This window comes from Delphinus delphis, chromosome 1 (genome assembly GCF_949987515.2).
Source record: "Delphinus delphis chromosome 1, mDelDel1.2, whole genome shotgun sequence".
NCBI classification, from domain to species: domain Eukaryota; kingdom Metazoa; phylum Chordata; class Mammalia; order Artiodactyla; family Delphinidae; genus Delphinus; species Delphinus delphis.
Genome location: NC_082683.1, coordinates 12990380 through 13007694, shown reverse-complemented (window position 1 = coordinate 13007694; position 17315 = coordinate 12990380).

The window sequence follows — 17315 nt, the reverse complement described above, 5'->3', positions numbered from 1 at the left end:
CGCTTCCCTTGCCTCCGTTCCAGCACCTTCCCTCAGCTCTGGCCGGGGAGAGGCTGCCACTGTCAGAAGGCTGCACTTTCGTTCCCAGAGCCCCACCCCAGAGGGCACTGCCTTCACCCACCCAGAAGGAGGGCCTGGGCCTTGCCTCCCAGAATCAGCACCAAAGGTCATGGAAGGAGGGTGGGAGGGGCCAGAGTGACTCTTAGTGCTTTTCTTTGGAAATCTGGACCACCACCCCACACTCCCATATCTTCTGATAGGTATAAAGGCATCTCTCCTGCTCTCTGGGGGTCTCCTCTGGCCCCTGCTCTCCCCACCCACCCCCAAGGCCCAGTGGCAGAGGAGGGGCTAAATATTAGTTGAGAAAAAACCATGAGTTTAGAAAAAACTCAATAAATCTACAACCACTTCTTTTTCCCAAACTGTTGGTCCCTCCAAGAGGTTAGAGGAGGCTTGCTCTCCGCCATCCACACCATAACTGGTTTTCTGAGCAACGCTCTGCTAGGTGAGGCTGCAGGGCAGCACTGGGGAAGCACCTGTTGCCAACAGCGGCTATGCTTACCCACAGCAACTTATTTATTCGCTGATCCAGTGTCCCAAAGAGCCCCTCCCCACACCAAGCCTTTACTCCTAGTCTGCTCTGTCATCTGTGCAGGGCCTAAACAGCTGCATGCCAAGCTTGTCACTAACTGAGGAAAACTTTGACGTAAAAACAGAATCTAAGTACTCACTACATGCCAGACCCTCTGCCCCATCCCCACCATAGGGAGGGGCTGGGTCCTTTCCATCCTTGAATCCTCACCAACGTCCCTCCTCCCCCAGCACCCAGAGCCAAGAGATGCTCAAAACGTCTTGCAGAACGAATGAATCTTCCCAGCGGCTCTGGACCAGTGTTCCTCACCTTTGGCACCGCTAATGTATTGGACCAGCTCTAACTCTTTGTTGTGGGAACCATCCTGTGCTCTGTAGGATGTTTAGCAGCTCCACGGGTCTCTAACCCCTGGATGCCTGTGGTACCCACCTCTCCTGGTTGTGTCAACCAAAAATGTCTACAGACATTGCCAGATGCCCTCAGGGGGGCCAGTTGTCCCCAGTTGAGAACCCCTGCTCTGTAGTCATCAGTTTCATGTGACACCTGCACCAACATCTAAAGAAAACAGACAGGTATTATTAGCCATTTTATCACTAAGAAAACTGAGGTTTCATAGTATCAAGAGATGTGTCTCATGTCAGTTAGTGAGTGGCTCACAGTCACAAAACAGAAGTTGGAAAAGGTACAAGTCACTCTACTGAGGGGCCTGAAGGATGAGGGAGGATGCTGGGGTAGAGGCAGGGCTAGTCCAGGGACCACCAGCCCCAGAGGTTTTGAAAGAACAACTGGATGGCACTCCCTCCTCCCATACCTGCAGGCAACTGGCCTCCAAGGCAAGCAGATCCCCAGGCCAGGTCAAGGTATCAGCCTAACCAGGGCCCAGGATGCCTTATAGAAGCCCTCAAAAAGAATAAGCCAGGTGACACAAAACATGCATGTATGCAGAAATTAACAGCATTTTTCTGAGTCTTCTGATTTTAAAATTCCAGATAGGTTCCTCAAAGTGGACATATTTCCATCTGGGGGTGTCCTGGCTTAGTTTCTTTTTTTAAAAAATATTTAATTATTTATCTATTTATTTGGTGACTCTGGGTCTTAGTTGTGGCAGGGGGGCTCCTTAGTTGCAGCTCGAGGGCTCCTTAGTTGCGGCATGCAAACTCTTAGTTGCGGCATGCATGTAGGATCTAGTTCCCCAGCCAGGGATCAAACCCTGGCCCCCTGCAGTGGGAACACAAAGTCCTAACCACTGCGCCTCCAGGGAAGTCCCTTAGTTTCTTGTTGAGGAGGAGGTTGCCGGGTCGCAAACAACTGCCGTGTGCCTTCTGAGAACCGTTCCCTGCTCCCAAGGATGGATTCCATATTGGTACCATGTAAGCCCATGCCATGGCATATACATGTGACACTCACAGTCTCTGCCTCAGAAATTTAGAACTGGGTTTCTGCTGGAGGCTGGAACCGAGCACTTTCAACTCAAAAGCTGCGGGGTGGCCATCTCTGCCACATGCCTAGAGACACTGAGAAATCTGGTCCCAGATGCAAGGAGAGAAGCAGAGATGAGATCATGCTATTGGCATTACTCACAACAACCAAAAAGCAGAAACCACCTAAATGTCCATAGATGGATGAATGGATAAACAAAATGTGATCCGTCCATATAATGGCATATTATTCAGCCTTAAAAAGGAATGAACTTCTGCCACATGCTACAGCATAGATGAACTTCAAATCTATTGTGCCAAGTGAAATAAGCCAGACACAAAAGCTCATGTTATATGGTGCCATTTATATGAAGTACCTGGAATAGGCAAATTCATAGAGACAGTGGTGGAATGGTGGTTACCAGGGGATGGGGGCGGGGGCATGGAGAGCTGTTCTCCAATGGGTGCAGAGTTTCTGTTTGGGATGATAAAAAAAAATCTGTAGATGGATGGTGGTGATGGCTACACAGCGTTGTGAATTCACTTAAGGCCACCAAACTGTACACTTAAAAATGGTTAGAGGGCTACCCTGGTGGCGCAGTGGTTGGGAGTCCGCCTGCCGATGCAGGGGACGCGGGTTCGTGCCCCGGTCCGGGAGGATCCCACATGCCGCGGAGCGGCTGGGCCCGTGAGCCATGGCCGCTGAGCCTGCGCGTCTGGAGCCTGTGCTCCGCAACGGGAGAGGCCACAACAGTGAGAGGCCCGCGTACTGCAAAAAAAAAAAAAAAAAAAAAAGGTTAGAATAATAGGTTTTATGTTATGCGTATTTCACCACAATTTCAAAAAAGAGAGAGACAGTGCTGCCTGCGTTCCCAGCCCCTGTCCAGCTCCTGGTATCAGCCCCCGTGAGGCCAGGCCAGCTCTCTGGATTTCTGAGACACCCCTGAATTCTCAGAATATATGTTCCTTTTTTTGCTTGAGCCCATTCACTCAAGGCTCTGTATTTGCAAATGAAAGGATCTCAGTCGAATATCAGGGGACAGTTAATTCTGGGAGGGCATCACCCTCTGTCCAAGGTCAGCCCCGAAAAAGGTCTGGTGCCTTCATACCCCAAGCTTCTCTTCCTGACCCGTAATAGAACCACCCTCCACGCATTTATTTTAAAACTGCTTAAATTAGAACCACAGCCCTCCATAGCAGAAAACCTTTCTCCACCCTCCACCCTCCCCCGCCCCCTGCATTTTAATTCTAGCTTTCCCTTGTCAGCATTTCCCAGTTCAAACCTCCACCCAAAGTCAGCAGTCTTGGATCCAGAAGATTCCTTGCTAATTCCAAACACCAGACCCACCCACCCTCAGAGGAGGAATGGGCCTCCGCTGAGAACATTCAAAGTGGTACCACAGGTTCTGGGACATTTTTCCAAGAGCCACGTTCCCCTAAGAGCCTCCTGACAGGCGACCACTTTGAAGAGACAACAGTCTCTTACAGAGATAAGCACGCATGCAGTTAGAACAAAATCAGAGAAAGAACATTTGTGGGTCACGCTCTGTTCTGCAGACTCTTCACATCAGTTGGGGAGATGCCAACACCCCAAACTCCTGGGAGAATAGGATTCAACTTTATGCTCATCGGCTAAGACTATGTAATCATCTAGGAGCTGGATGAAACACTTTAGGTAAATCATCTTATTTAATCTCCCAAACAGCTTGAGAGGCAGGTCTTACTATGCCCATTGAAAGATGAGAAACTGGGGCTCAGAGAAGTCAAGTAACTTGCCAAAAGTCACACAGTAGAATGTGGAAGAGCTGGGGACTTCCCTGGCAGTCCAGTGGTTAAGGATCCATGCTTCCGGGCCTCCCTGGTGGCGCAGTGGTTGAGAGTCCGCCTGCCGATGCAGGGGACGCGGGTTCGTGCCCCGGTCCGGGAAGATCCCACATGCCGCGGAGCGGCTGGGCCCGTGAGCCATTGCCACTGAGCCTGCGCGTCCGGAGCCTGTACTCCGCAACGGGAGAGGCCACAGCAGTGAGAGGCCCGCGTACCGAAAAAAAAAAAAATCTACGCTTCCACTGCAGGGGGCACAGGTTCGATCCCTGGTTGGGGAACTAAGATCCTGCATGCCACATGGCATAGCCAAAAAAAAAAAAAAAAGAAGTGGGAGAGCTGGAATTTCAATCCAGTTTTATGTTAATTTCCAGGGTCCAGGCTCTCAACCACAGGGAGAACAGGATTGGGGCTACGGAGGGCAGGGGGTAGTGGAAGAAGGGAGTCCAGATTCTGAGCCTGGGTTCCTCCATATTGGCTCCCAACCTTCAAAGCCACCTGCCCACAGTCTTGAAAGTGTGACAGGTCAAGGCCATAACACACACTAGCCATCAGGTGTTACGTGGATGCAGAGTCAGGGCTCCCGTCCCTACCCCATCATCTTCATCCAGCTTTTGCAAATAAGGTTGAGATCAGGGACTCTTTTCCAGGTAGAAGGGACCATGCATCTTGGAGACAGACACTATTTGCTCCCATTTGTTAAGAGACAAGCCTCTGGACTGGGCCTGGACATCAGCAACCCCCAGCTGCAGGTCTCACTGCCCTCCCATCCCCTCTCCCAGTTCATCCTCAAGGGAGGGGACATGCCCCAGTAGTCAATTCTCTCCTGTTGCTCTCTCCCAGCCCTCCAGCCATGCAGCTTTAAAGCTCCCTGCCCAGGCTTAACAAGACAAACAGTGTAGCATGAACCCCAGCCAGCCCTGCACAGATGAGGTCTATGATTACAGCAGGGACAGATCAAACCAACCCAAGTTTGAATCTAGCTTCCTTAGCAAGCCATGTGACCCTGGGCAAGTCACTTGACCCCTAAACTTCTGTTTACAGATGCTCATCTGTAAAATGGGGATAATGACACTCAACTATGAGGGCTGTTGTAAGAAGTGAATCAGCTCATTTATATAGAGCACTCATTTACATATGTAGCCTTAGCAGGCCACTGATATCTGTGGAGATTGTCATGGTTATTACCATTTTTATTACAGCATCCCAGAAAAACCTTCCGTGGGCTAGGCTGAAACTTACCTTTGGATTATTTAAGCTTTAATAAGCAAATAAGTTTGTTTCCTCCAAGGCATTTATGCAATTTGTAATTACATAATATATCTGTGTGTTTGCTTGGATTTTATCTGTGCTCTCAACTCTGTTAGAAACTCCATGAACATAGGATCCCACCTGTGTGATTCACCAGTCTCCTCAGCAGCTAATCTGGTGCCTGGCGCATCCTAGGGGGTTAAGTAACATTGATTGAATGAATAAATAAATGTAAGAAATTGAAGAAAGTGACCTGGAGGTTATCATACTAAGTGAAGTAAGCCATGTGAAATATCATATGATATCACTTCCACTATGTGGAATCTAAAAAAAAAAAGATACAGATGAACTTCTTTACAAAACAGAAATAGACCCACAGACATAGAAAACAAACTTATGGTTACCAAAGGGGAAAGGGGGAGGCATAAATTAGGAGTTTAGGATGAACATATAACACTACTGTATATAAAGTAGTTAAACAACAAGGACCTACTGTATAGCACAGGGAACTATACTCAATATTTTCTAATAACCTATAAAGGAAAAAATCTGAAAAGAATATATAATATATATTTATATATATGTTTTATATATATATATAAAACTGAGCTGTAAACCTGAAACTAACACAACATTGTAAATCAACCATACGTCAATAAAAAAAATTTTTAAGAAAGCAAAAGTGAATAATATGGAAGCCCCATTTACATTAACGGTGGCCAGGATAATGGCAAATGATTCTCACCTGTCAGTTAAACAGACCCGGTGAAAATCTCAAGGCAATTCATTAAAAATGCATAGAAGAGGGCTCCCCTGGTGGCGCAGCGGTTGAGAGTCCGCCTGCCGATGCAGGGGACGCGGGTTCGTGCCCCGGTCTGGGAAGATCCCACGTGCCGCGGAGCGGCTGGGCCCGTGAGCCATGGCCGCTGAGCCTGAGCGTCTGGAGCCTGTGCTCTGCAACGGGAGAGGCCACAGCAGTGAGAGGCCCGCGTACCGCAAAAAAAAAAAAAAATGCATAGAAGAGATTAAACTTCTCCCCTTGAAGTTCTGGCTTTCAGCTGCCCCGCCTACACTGACTGTCCTGAGCTGAAAGGAAGGAGGAAGGAGGGTCTAGATGGGACACAGGTGGGGAAACCTTACCTTAGGACAGTGCTCCAAGGGGCAGAACTTGACAACTGGTATTTGCTAAACGCCTGCTCCATCCCCATCACTGTGCCGCCAAGATTCATGCCCCTAAATTTATTATAGGTTTATTAGTGTCATTTTGCAGATGAGAAGGATTTGAGTCTTGCCTGTGATCACACAGAGAGAAAGAGGCAGAGTTGGGATTTGAAGCTTCTATTTTGTTCAGTTTGGGCCGATTTGGGCAAATGTCCCGTCAGATGTCCCTCCCAGTTTGGGGTCTCGATAGCGACATCCGGGTGGTGGCATTACTCAGTGTTAGGAGGCTGGTGGCACTGCCATTTGGAGCAATCTCTTCAACTGCCTGGGCCTGGAAAGGAGGATCCAGCTCCTCTCTACTGCAAGAGACGAGCAGGGCAGGAGGCCCCAGCCCGGGGAGACTGAGGCAGGTGCCCAGGTACAGAGGACAGGTAAGGCAAGGGGGCCATGGAAGGTCTGAGCTGGCTGGGCATCAGCCAGGGTGGCCACGATGCACCCCTGAAGGGTGCCGTCACATACAGCCCATCTGGTGCCCCCAGAGTCACGCAACGCTCAGCCCACAAGCCTGAAGGCGGCAGCTGTGACATCAGGTTGCCTGGCTGCACCCAAAGCAAGGCTCCCCCGGGTCCTGGAAAGTTTAACGGCTGATTCACTGAAAAGTAGTTCCTCCCAGTGGCCCACCCCCAAGGCCTCCCTCTCCCTGTGCCCCTGACCTCTCTGAAGTTGGTGGGTTCCAATGGCTGCAGCAGGCTGTGCTTTCAAGAGCTGAGGCTGCTTCTTCGGAGGCTTCCAAACAGGCCTCAGGATCATAGATCAAACCTGGGAGGAAAGCACGTTGAAAAGACACAAGTGATATCTATCGCCAACAAAGTTCCTCGGTTGGGGCCTCATGACACTCTGCCCCACTCTCTAGACAAATGTCAGCCACCAGTGAAGAGAAGCTGAGCCCCTTGGGACCGCACTGGCCACGCCTGGAGACGTGCAGAGGCTGGGAGAGATGGAGGGCGAGCAAGGCCCAGCTTCTGCAGGGCAGGCAGTGGGGGAAGGAAGGAAAGGGGAACAGGCAGGAGTTTTCAGGGCCCCGGTGACTCAGAGCTCTAGCGTGTCAGAGCGGTGAAGGCAGGGAGGACTTCCTCACCCCACACCAATGGTGACGCCCTCTGCACACAGAGGGTGAGGTACTCGGCTCACAGTAGGTGCTCATTCCTGGGAGGGGTTGCTGTTATAGCTTGTACGAGAAGCCCCAGATCTCCCTGGACCTCAGTGCCTCCTGTGGACCCTGGGCCTGATGCCCACCTACAATCCAACGTGGCGCCCATACAGCACGAGAGGGGGCCTCGGCCAGAAGCCTGGGAAAGCACGTCATTTTGTAAAGACGAGGTATTTTCAGAAACCTCCTTCAGCGCGCTTTTAGAGCCACTGGAGGGCAGCCCCTGGAGGCCTGCTCCTGGAACTCTGCGTCCAGTAGCTGTGATGGCCGGCACTCAAACATCCACACGCTCCCCAAGCCCCCAGGAGACCCGAGGGGACCAGTGACTCAGGAACCCGCCTCCATGGGTTCTTCTTACAGCAAAGCAAGAAGGCAAGAAGCTGTCAGTGACCACCGACTAAGGTGCCATGTGTGTCCATAAGTCTACCTCCCAGCGACTCCCCGAGGCAGGCATTGCTGGCATCCCCATTTTCCAGATGAGAAGGCCCGGAGTAGGAAAGTGCCTTGCCCAGGGTCAAGAGGACACGATCTGTCCTCAAGGAGCTTGCAGTCAGGCTTTCACCTGAGGAGAAATTCAGGTGCTCCATGGAGTTCTAGAAACTGGAGGATGATGTAGCCCAGCCCCCTCAGTCCTGCATCTGGGAAATCCAAAGTCCAGACCAGAGACGTGATTTGTCCCAACTCACGATCTGCCCGGCTGCAAAGCTAGTGCCAGACCCCCTGCCTAGGGTGCTGCCCCAGGGGGTTCTGTGGGGCTGGCACAGCTGGTGAGAAGCAAGAAAAGCCATCAACAGCCTGTTGTGGAGTTTGTGGGCAGCGGGCCGACACTGTGGACACAGCTGGAGTCCCTTTGAGGGCTCCTTTCTGGGCAGTGGAGGGCGAGAGAGGCTACCAGAGTATCCTTTCTTGCCACCTCCTAACCTATGGACACCAAGGGATATCAGGCGCCCCCTGATGGCCATAGGAGCATGTCCTCCAGGATGGGGATACCCAAGATGCAAGAGTTTTCACCAAGAGGCAGTGATGGGATGCTGGAGGTCAAGGCTAACCTGAGTCTCTGCACTATCCCATTAGGGTTCCACACTCTCTGTCCCAGCTTTCCATGGCCCTGGGGGACGGCCAGGTATTGATGCCCTCCACCTGGAGCTTTTAAACATGTCTGCAAATTCTTTGACTCTCCTCTCATGGAGAGAGAGGTTCTGTGCCTGAATCCGGGCAGGCTCATGTAGCCAACAGAATGCAGCAGAAGTGATCCTGCTATAGGTCAGAAGAGGGCATGTGATCTCAATCCTGTGAGCTCACACTCACCTCTGCAGCCACCACATAAGACACCAAGCCTGCCATGACGTGAGGAAGCCCAAGCTACATGAAGAGGTCCTGTGTCAACAGCCCGAGTCCCAGCCACACCTGGGATCTGTTGCTTCCAGATGATTGCAGTGTCCAGCTCTCGACTCACCCCTAAGCTTTAAGTCTTTCAGCTGAGGCCCCAGACAACATAGAGCAGAGAAACGCCATCCGTGTTGTACCTGGTCCAAATCGCTGAATCTGTTAGCATCACAAAATGGTTGTTTTTTGCCATGAAGTTTTGGTGTGTGTGTGTGTGTGTGTGTGTGTGTGTGTGTGTGTGTGTCTGGGGGAAGATCAGATGAGCTCAAGGATGTGAAAGGCCTTCGTAGCTTGGTGGTTAAAAGTGAGGATATGGGGGCTTCCCTGGTGGCGCAGTGGTTGAGAGTCCGCCTGCCGATGCAGGGGACGCGGGTTCGTGCCCTGGTCCGGGAAGATCCCACATGCCGCGGAGCGGCTGGGCCCGTGAGCCATGGCCGCTGAGCCTGCGCGTCCAGAGCCTGTGCTCCGCAACGGGAGAGGCCACAGCTGTGAGAGGCCCGCGTACCGCAAAAAAAAAAAAAAAAAAAAAAGTGAGGCTATGGAGCCAGGCTGCCTGGACTGCAGTTCCTCAACCATCTGTGTGAACTTGGACAGGACACTTTACCTCTCTGTGCATCTGTTCTCACTTGTGTAAAATGGAGATGATAACAGAGGGTTGCAGAGATGTTTCAGTAAGAAAACTCTCATGAAGCACCTGGCGCCCGTGGGCAAACAGCGAGAGTGCGGTGAATGATGGCAGTAGTGATGAATGGCTTTGCAAAGGGGAAGAGCCTGCCTCCAGTCTGATGGAGGTAAGAAAATCCTGAGCCTCTTGGCTCATCTGGAATTCCTCAGAGGGACGATGTACTGTGAAACCAGAAGGAGCGGGGGGAATAAAAGTGCAAAAACAGACAACTTTTTGGATTTCTGATCGTAACTGATAGGAGTCCAGGGACAGCCTTGCCTGGCTGGTCCTGTTTATGGAAGCCTGGTCTGGCCCCTTGCCTTACCTCTGGGCACTCTCTCAAATGCCCCTTGGTCAGCCTTTGGGGTCTTTGCAAAGGGGCCACATAGTCTACTAGAAAGAAAGTGAGCTTTAGAGTCCTGGGTCCAAACGCTGGCTCTGCCACCAGCCCGGAGAACCAGGCAGGTCATGTAGCTCTCTGAGCCACATCCCCCATCAAACGGAACTGAGGACTCGATGACACATGTAAAAGGTCTCTCACAGTGCCTGGCATGTAGTACGCCCTCAATAAATGGAGTTGTTATTATTCCTTCTATTAGCATTGCTTCTATTACTGTTTTGACTTGTCCACTCTCTGGACTTGAAAAGCAGGAAACGATAGCTAACATTAATGAACGTTGTTCACCCAATATTTCCGGCTCTCTCCTTCTGGTATGAAGGATGCGCTTCCTGACCCCTTGGATGCGTGGGGCAATGAGTTGTGAGTGCCATGTGTGTCACTTCCGGGTTGAGCGCTCAGTTCCCAGCACAAGACTCTGCCGAGTTCTGGCACGGTGCCCGGCTCTGCACCACACAGGATGGGGAGCTTCAGCAGCCCAGGACTCTACGTGACCACAGTGAGCTAAGCCCTGGCCCACAGGCCATCAACAAGTAGCAAAAAGTAGAGTTTTGCTGTTTTCAGTCATTAGGATTTTTGGAGGTTGTTTCTTTCTGGCAGTGCAACGGGGCCCATTCCAGCATCCTCGCCATGCCGGGCACTGTGCTCAGTACTTCATGTGCGTTTCATCCCCTCCTCATGTCAGTCCTCTGGGACACAGAAGATTATTGTGCCCATCTCACAGAGACAGAAACTGAGGCTCAGAGAGGGCAAGCAATCCATGACGAGTGGCTCATCGGTAAACTGTCATTGCATAACAAACCAACCCAAACTCAATGGCTTACAAAAATCAGCATCAGTTGGTGGTCAGCTGTGTGGTTCTCCTGACCAGGACCAAACTTGACCTCAACTAGACTTGCCTTGCCTTTTGGTCTGCTGTCAGCTGGTCTAGGGTGACCTTGCTTGGGACGCACTCCTCCACAGGGCCTCTCACCCCCCAGGCCGCTAGCACACGCTTGTGTCACATGGAAGTTACAAAGGTCCAAGAGAGAGAATGTGCAGGGGGTCAAGGCCTCTTGAGTCCCTGGCTTGGCAGTCCCATGTCCTCACTTCCATCACTTTCTATAGGTTAAGAGAAGGAGTGTAAAAATTGACTCCACACCAATGGGGGAAACGAAGCATGGCGGCCCTTTTTGTCACTTATACAGTGGTTGGGCCAGGATTTGAACACAGCCCTGTCACTTTGCCTTTATGACATCCTGTCTCTAATCTCAGCTCAAATCACCAATACTCGCCTTGTTTGGTGTCGAACTTGAACCTCTTCCCTTTCCAGCTCAGGCCCTTGAACAGTATTCTAAGGCTGAGTTACCCTTCAGCAAGAGGTTCAGAGGCATAACTTAATTACATCTATTTGCCTGGCCACCCATGCATTTGTTAGATTCCTATGGTGTCTCTCTTCTGCCAAGCTCAAGGCCACCCTAGGAATTACATTCACAGCACAAGCAGCTGGGACACACTCAACACATTGCAGAAATGCAGAGCAAGTCAGAGAGGGGACTAAAGCCAATGGCTTGAGGAGGACCAGTTCCCAAGAGGCCAGTGATGGGCATAATGGGTCATTACCAGCTACAGTGCTGTCCTCACAGAACTGTCTTCACAGAAATCAGTGGTCAGCCGCAGCTGTGGCTCAGAGGGACAGCCCTGAGGGCCAGGTTTCACCAGGAGGGTTCTGCCAGGTGAATGACGCCCCCTGGCGTTGTGCACAGAGCGGTAGAGTCAGGACTGGGATGTATCAAGGGCTGGACAAGTTCGGGGCAGCACTGTGCTCATGTTCTCATGCCCTCTCCTCCATCCCAGAGGCAGCCTCTGGGTCACCTGGTCCTGCAAATGCGGATCTTCAACAAGTCACTCCACCTCCTGGAGCCTCAGTCTTCCTATCTATAAATTGGGATGGTGATGTTACCTCTCACCATTGCTATGAGGAATCAATGAAACCATGTATGTAAAGGGCAGTGGGGGCTTCCCTGGTGGCACAGTGGTTAAGAATCCGCTTGCCCATGCAGGGGACACGGGTTCGAGCCCTGGTCCGTGAAGATCCTACATGCCGTGGAGCAACTAAGCCTGTGCGCCACAACTACTGAGCCTGAGCTCTAGAGCCCACGAGCCAAAACTACTGAGCCTGTGTGCTGCAACTACTGAAGCCCGCGTGCCTAGATCCCGTGCTCTGCACCAAGAGAAGCCACCGCAATGAGAAGCCCACACACTGCAACAAAGAGTAGCCCCCACTCTCCACAACTAGAGAAAGCCAGCACGCGTCAACAAAGACCCAACACAGCCAAAAACAAATAAATAAAATACACAGAAAACCTTTTGTTCTCTAACATAATAACAACAGGAAGAATAAAGCAAACACACACAACATGTATTGATATATAACATTTTCAATCCTCCCAGCATCACTATGAGGAAACTATGAGATTCAGAGAGGTTAAGTCACTTGTCCAGTGTCACACAGTTGGTAAGAAGTAGAGCCAGGGTTCAAAGCCAGATCATCCAAAATGTGGGCTTTTCTCCTGCATCTAACTCCACTGGATGAAGACGTTGCTCTGCCAGCCTGCTCTGAGAGGGAGAGAGAAGACAGGTTTTATTGTCCCCATTATGCAGACAGAGAAAGAGAGTGGGGGTCCAAGCTCCTCCTGCCCCCCACTTTGGCTGTAAGGCTGACCCAGCCACCAGCCTCCCTGCTGCCTTCTCCCCACCCCCTGCCCCCTTACAGAGAGCAGGGCCTGCTCAGTGGCCCAGGGCAGTCTCAGTTTCTGTGGGGTAGGTGTGGGGGCATCCTGGGGGCACCCTGGACTCCCACTCCTGCCATGAGCTGCAGCCAGATTCAGGGGATTCAAGTTTCCAGATACCACCTGGCCCCCAAGCTCATGCCAGGAACTTCAACAGACGCTTCCCAGGAAAAGTTGGGATGATGATCTTGCCCTCACCAAGAGCGATAGCTCCGGGGGAACACGGGGGAGCCCAGGAATGTGAGGTGCAGCAGCCTTTAATCTGGACCCATAACCAGCTACAATGGAACAGGTAAATATCGAGGCTTGGTCTTCGTCGTCATCATCATCATCATTATCAAGGAATAATAATAATATCGGGAATTGAGTAGGTAGCCTATGAGGAGGTAGTTTAAATTATCCCCATTTTACAGATGAGGAAACTGAGGCGAAGAGAGGTGAACTCACTAGTCCAAGGTCACCCACGCACATCCTAATCCTGATTCAGGCTCTGAGTTAAGCAATTCACGTGACCATTCCGTTAAATGTTCACAAACAGCCAAGAGGCATTATTACAGCCAATTTATAAAAGAGAAAATTGAGGGTCAGATGGGCGAGTCACAAAGCCCAAGATCACACAGCTAGGAATGTCTAGGCCCAAGTCCCGGCACTTAACCATAGAAGACCTGGTTCTCAAAGGACTGGGAAGCCTCCACTTTGCCCCAAGACCTCCTGAGGACGGGAAGGTCTGGGCTATTCATGCCCAAGGCTGAATCCAGCTGGGCAGAACCGTGGTGCTGAGCTGCCCTCTGCTGGCTGCAGTGAAAAGAATACCAAAAGGACTGGGGATGCTGAGATGGGTAATGCATCATCCCTGCCCTGACGATGCATTACCCACAGTCCCCTCCGAGGAAATGTACCATTTACGAGTGGTAATCACACAGCTCAGGAGAAACACCTGCTGATCCTGAGTAGTCCGGGAAGGCTTCCTGGAGGAGACTATCTGCATAGAGCAATGGGTAGCCTGATTCAATTCAATTCACTGAAGACAAAATAATTTAGGTTTAATTGGCCAGGCCAATTAGGATAGGCCATCTTGCCCATGACTTTAAAAAAAAAAAAAACAAAACAAAACCCTGAGAACATTATCTGAGCTGTTATCTTAAAGAATGAGAAGGCATTAATGGGGCCAGAAGGATAAGAAGAACCACATGTGTAAAGGTGCATAAGGAAAGAAGAGGAATCCCAGGCCAGATTGGGGAGGGTGGAGAAGGGTTCGGGAGCTGGGCTGAGCAGGTAGAAGTGAAGCTGCAAGTTTACAGTAGACTGTTAGCCATGGTAGAGAAAGAGAAGTAGTACTGAGCTGTGAGTCAGGGTAGCTGGTAGCAACTTGTCATCCGGGAACTTGCTAGAAATGCAGATTACCAAACAAGCCTCCCCCCACCCCATCCCACCCACTGCAGGTGATGCTAAAATTTGAGGACCACTGCTCTAAGCAATCCCTGAGGATTGCAATTCCTGGCTGCACTTCTCATTCCCTTCAAAACCAGGTGAGCTCCAGAGAAGGAACACTGGTTCGATGGAGTTTTTGTTTTGTTTTGTTTTTTGGGTTTTTTTTGCGGTACACGGGCCTCTCACTGTTGTGGCCTCTCCCGTTGCGGAGCACAGGCTCCGGACGCACAGGCTCAGCGGCCATGGCTCACGGGCCCAGCCGCTCCGCGGCATGTGGGATCCTCCCGGACCGGGGCACGAACCCGTGTCCCCTGCATCGGCAGGCGGACTTCCAACCACTGCGCCACCAGGGAAGCCCTGGATGGAGTTTTGGGAAACACGTGGCTTTATTTCATGGCTTTGTGGGTTCTTAATATGCTGACATTTGCTGCTCAGTGTTGCTGGGCTGGGCAATTCACCTACATCCTTTCAACAAGCACAGCAGTACTTCCGTTCTAAAGGTGAGGAGACCGTGTCAAGGAATTGAAGGAACATGGTCTAGTCACACAATAAGGATTGAGCCCAGCAGAAGATTCTGGAACATGGCCCTCATCACTACATCCCACTGCTGTGGCCCTGACCTTGATCTTTCCTCTTCTGCTCTTGGTTTTCTTGTCCTTAAAATAATGGGGTGTCATCCCAATGTTCATAGCAGCACTATTTACTATAGTCAAGAAATGGAAACAATCCAAGTGCCCATCAATAGACGATTGGTTTAAGAAGATGTGGTGTGTATGTGTGTGTGTGTTTGTATACACACACACACACACACACACACACACGCACAATGGAATATTACTTAGTCATAAAAAGAGTGAAATATTGCCATTTGCAGCAACATGGATAAACCTAGAGATAATCATACTAAGTGAAGTCAGATAAAGATGAATACTATATGATATCACATAGGTGGAATCTAAAAATTAATACAAATGAACTTATATACAAAACAGAAACATACTCACAGACATAGAAAACAAACTTATGGTTACCAAAGGGGAAAGGGAGGCGAGGAGGTATAAATTAGGAGATTGGCATTAACATATACTAACTTCTATACATAAAATAGATAAGCAGCAAGGACTTACTGTATAGCACAGGGAACTATATTCAATATCTTATAACCTATAATGGAAATAATCTGAAAAGTATATATATACATAACTGAATCACTTTGCTGTGCACCTGAAACTAACACAATATTCTAAATCAACTATATTTCGATTTAAAACCCAGATTTAAAAAAAAACAATAATGGGGTGTCAAAAAGATCTTAAATCTTAAGACTTATGACTCTAAACATAATATAATTCCTAGTGCCTGGGACCTGATAGTCCAATTTTCCATTCAACAAAGGTGCAGTGGAGAAGACAGGATTCTACCATTTACAGTAAGTGCTGGAGGGGGAAATAAAGCAGGGAAGGGGACAGGTGGGGTCTCTCCCTGAGAAGGTGACCTCTGAGCAGAGACCTGAGAGGGACGAGGTCTGAAGAGTTCCGGGATGGCTGGGGGCAGCCTGTTCCAAGCAGGTGGGACCGCAGGGCAAAAGCTCTGAGGACAGGGCTTTTCCCAGCTTCGGGGGCAGCTAGGAGGCTGGCTGGACCGAAGTGAGCAAGGGGAAAGGGAAGAGAGGAGACACTAGGGGCATAGGGGAAATTGTGAAAGACTCTGAAATTCAGTGAGTGCATGACCAGCTGCCCACCACCTTTCTTAGTCTATAAGGTAACTTACAGCTCTGCAAATTGTAGAAAGCCTGACAGTGATACAAATAATTCTTATATTAAAATGTAAATTGTGCTATTTACAATAGCCAAGACATGGAAGCAACCTAAACGTCCATGGATAGATGAATGGATAAAGAAGATGTGGTATATATACACAATGGAGTATTACTCAGCCATAAAAAAGAATGAAATAATGCCATTTGCAGCAACATGGACGGATTTAGAGATTATCATACTAGGTGAAGTAAGTCAGGCAAAGACAAATGTCATGTGATATCACTTATATGTGGAATGTGAAAAAATAATACAGGGAATTCCCTAGCAGTCCAGTGGTTAGGACTCTGCACTTCCACTGCAGGGGGTTGGGTTCAAACCCTGGTCGGGGAACTAAGATCACATAAGCTGCATGAAGCAGCCAAAAAATAGTAATAATGATAATAGTAATAATGATAATAGTAATACAAATGGACTTATTTACAAAACAGAAGTAGACTCACAGACTTAAAAAACAAATGTATGGTTACCAAAGGGGAAAGGGAGGGGGGAGGGATAAAGTAGGAGTTTGGGATTAACAGACAGACACTACTATATAAAAAATAGATAAACAACAAGGACCTACTGTATAGCACAGGGAACTATACTCAATATATTGTAAAGACCTATAATGGAAAATAATCTGAAAAAAGAATATAATATATTCATATATATATATGAATCACTTTGCTGTACACCTAACTAACACAACATTGTAAATCAACTACATTTCAATTTTTATAAAATGTAAATTGTGTCCTGGGAATACAGGTGATTTAAAGGTTCGTCTCACTCATGGAGATGGGGTGGGAGCAGCTAGGGTTGCATTTAACTAGTTAGGGTTTTGCCAGGTTAGTACCATTGGATGGATGGATGGATAGAGGGATGAAAGGGAAAGAAGGAAGGAAAAATAGAGGGAGGGAGGGAAGGAGGGAGGGAGAGAAGGAGGGAGGGAGGAAGAAAGAAGGGGAGGGAGAGAGGATTGGCCTCTTTCAGATCTTCAAATCCAGGACTTTCCAGAAGCAAGCACTGGGCCATCCAATCAGAACCTCAAGAAGAAAAGAGCCTCAAATTGATCAGCCCTCGATGGCCAATTACTCAGGGAGTCTGTCACTTTTCTCAGTCAATATTTGTCAAGTTAAGAGAGAACTAAAAAACAACAACAAGAAAAAAGGATAAGAGAGAATTAACCTGTTATTTTCTGTTTGGTCCTTGTTCAAAGCAACTTCCACTATTTCTATTATCATTGTGCTTTCAGCAAACCTGGGTGAAATTTCCTCCCAACCCCATTCCAACCTAATTATATAGATTTGTTTATTAGGAGTTTGCAGGGGACTAGCTGGCACTGAAAACCAAGGACATGGAATTTAGCTGTCAAGCCTTTCTTTAAAAGCTACCGTGTGTGTGTGTGTGTGTG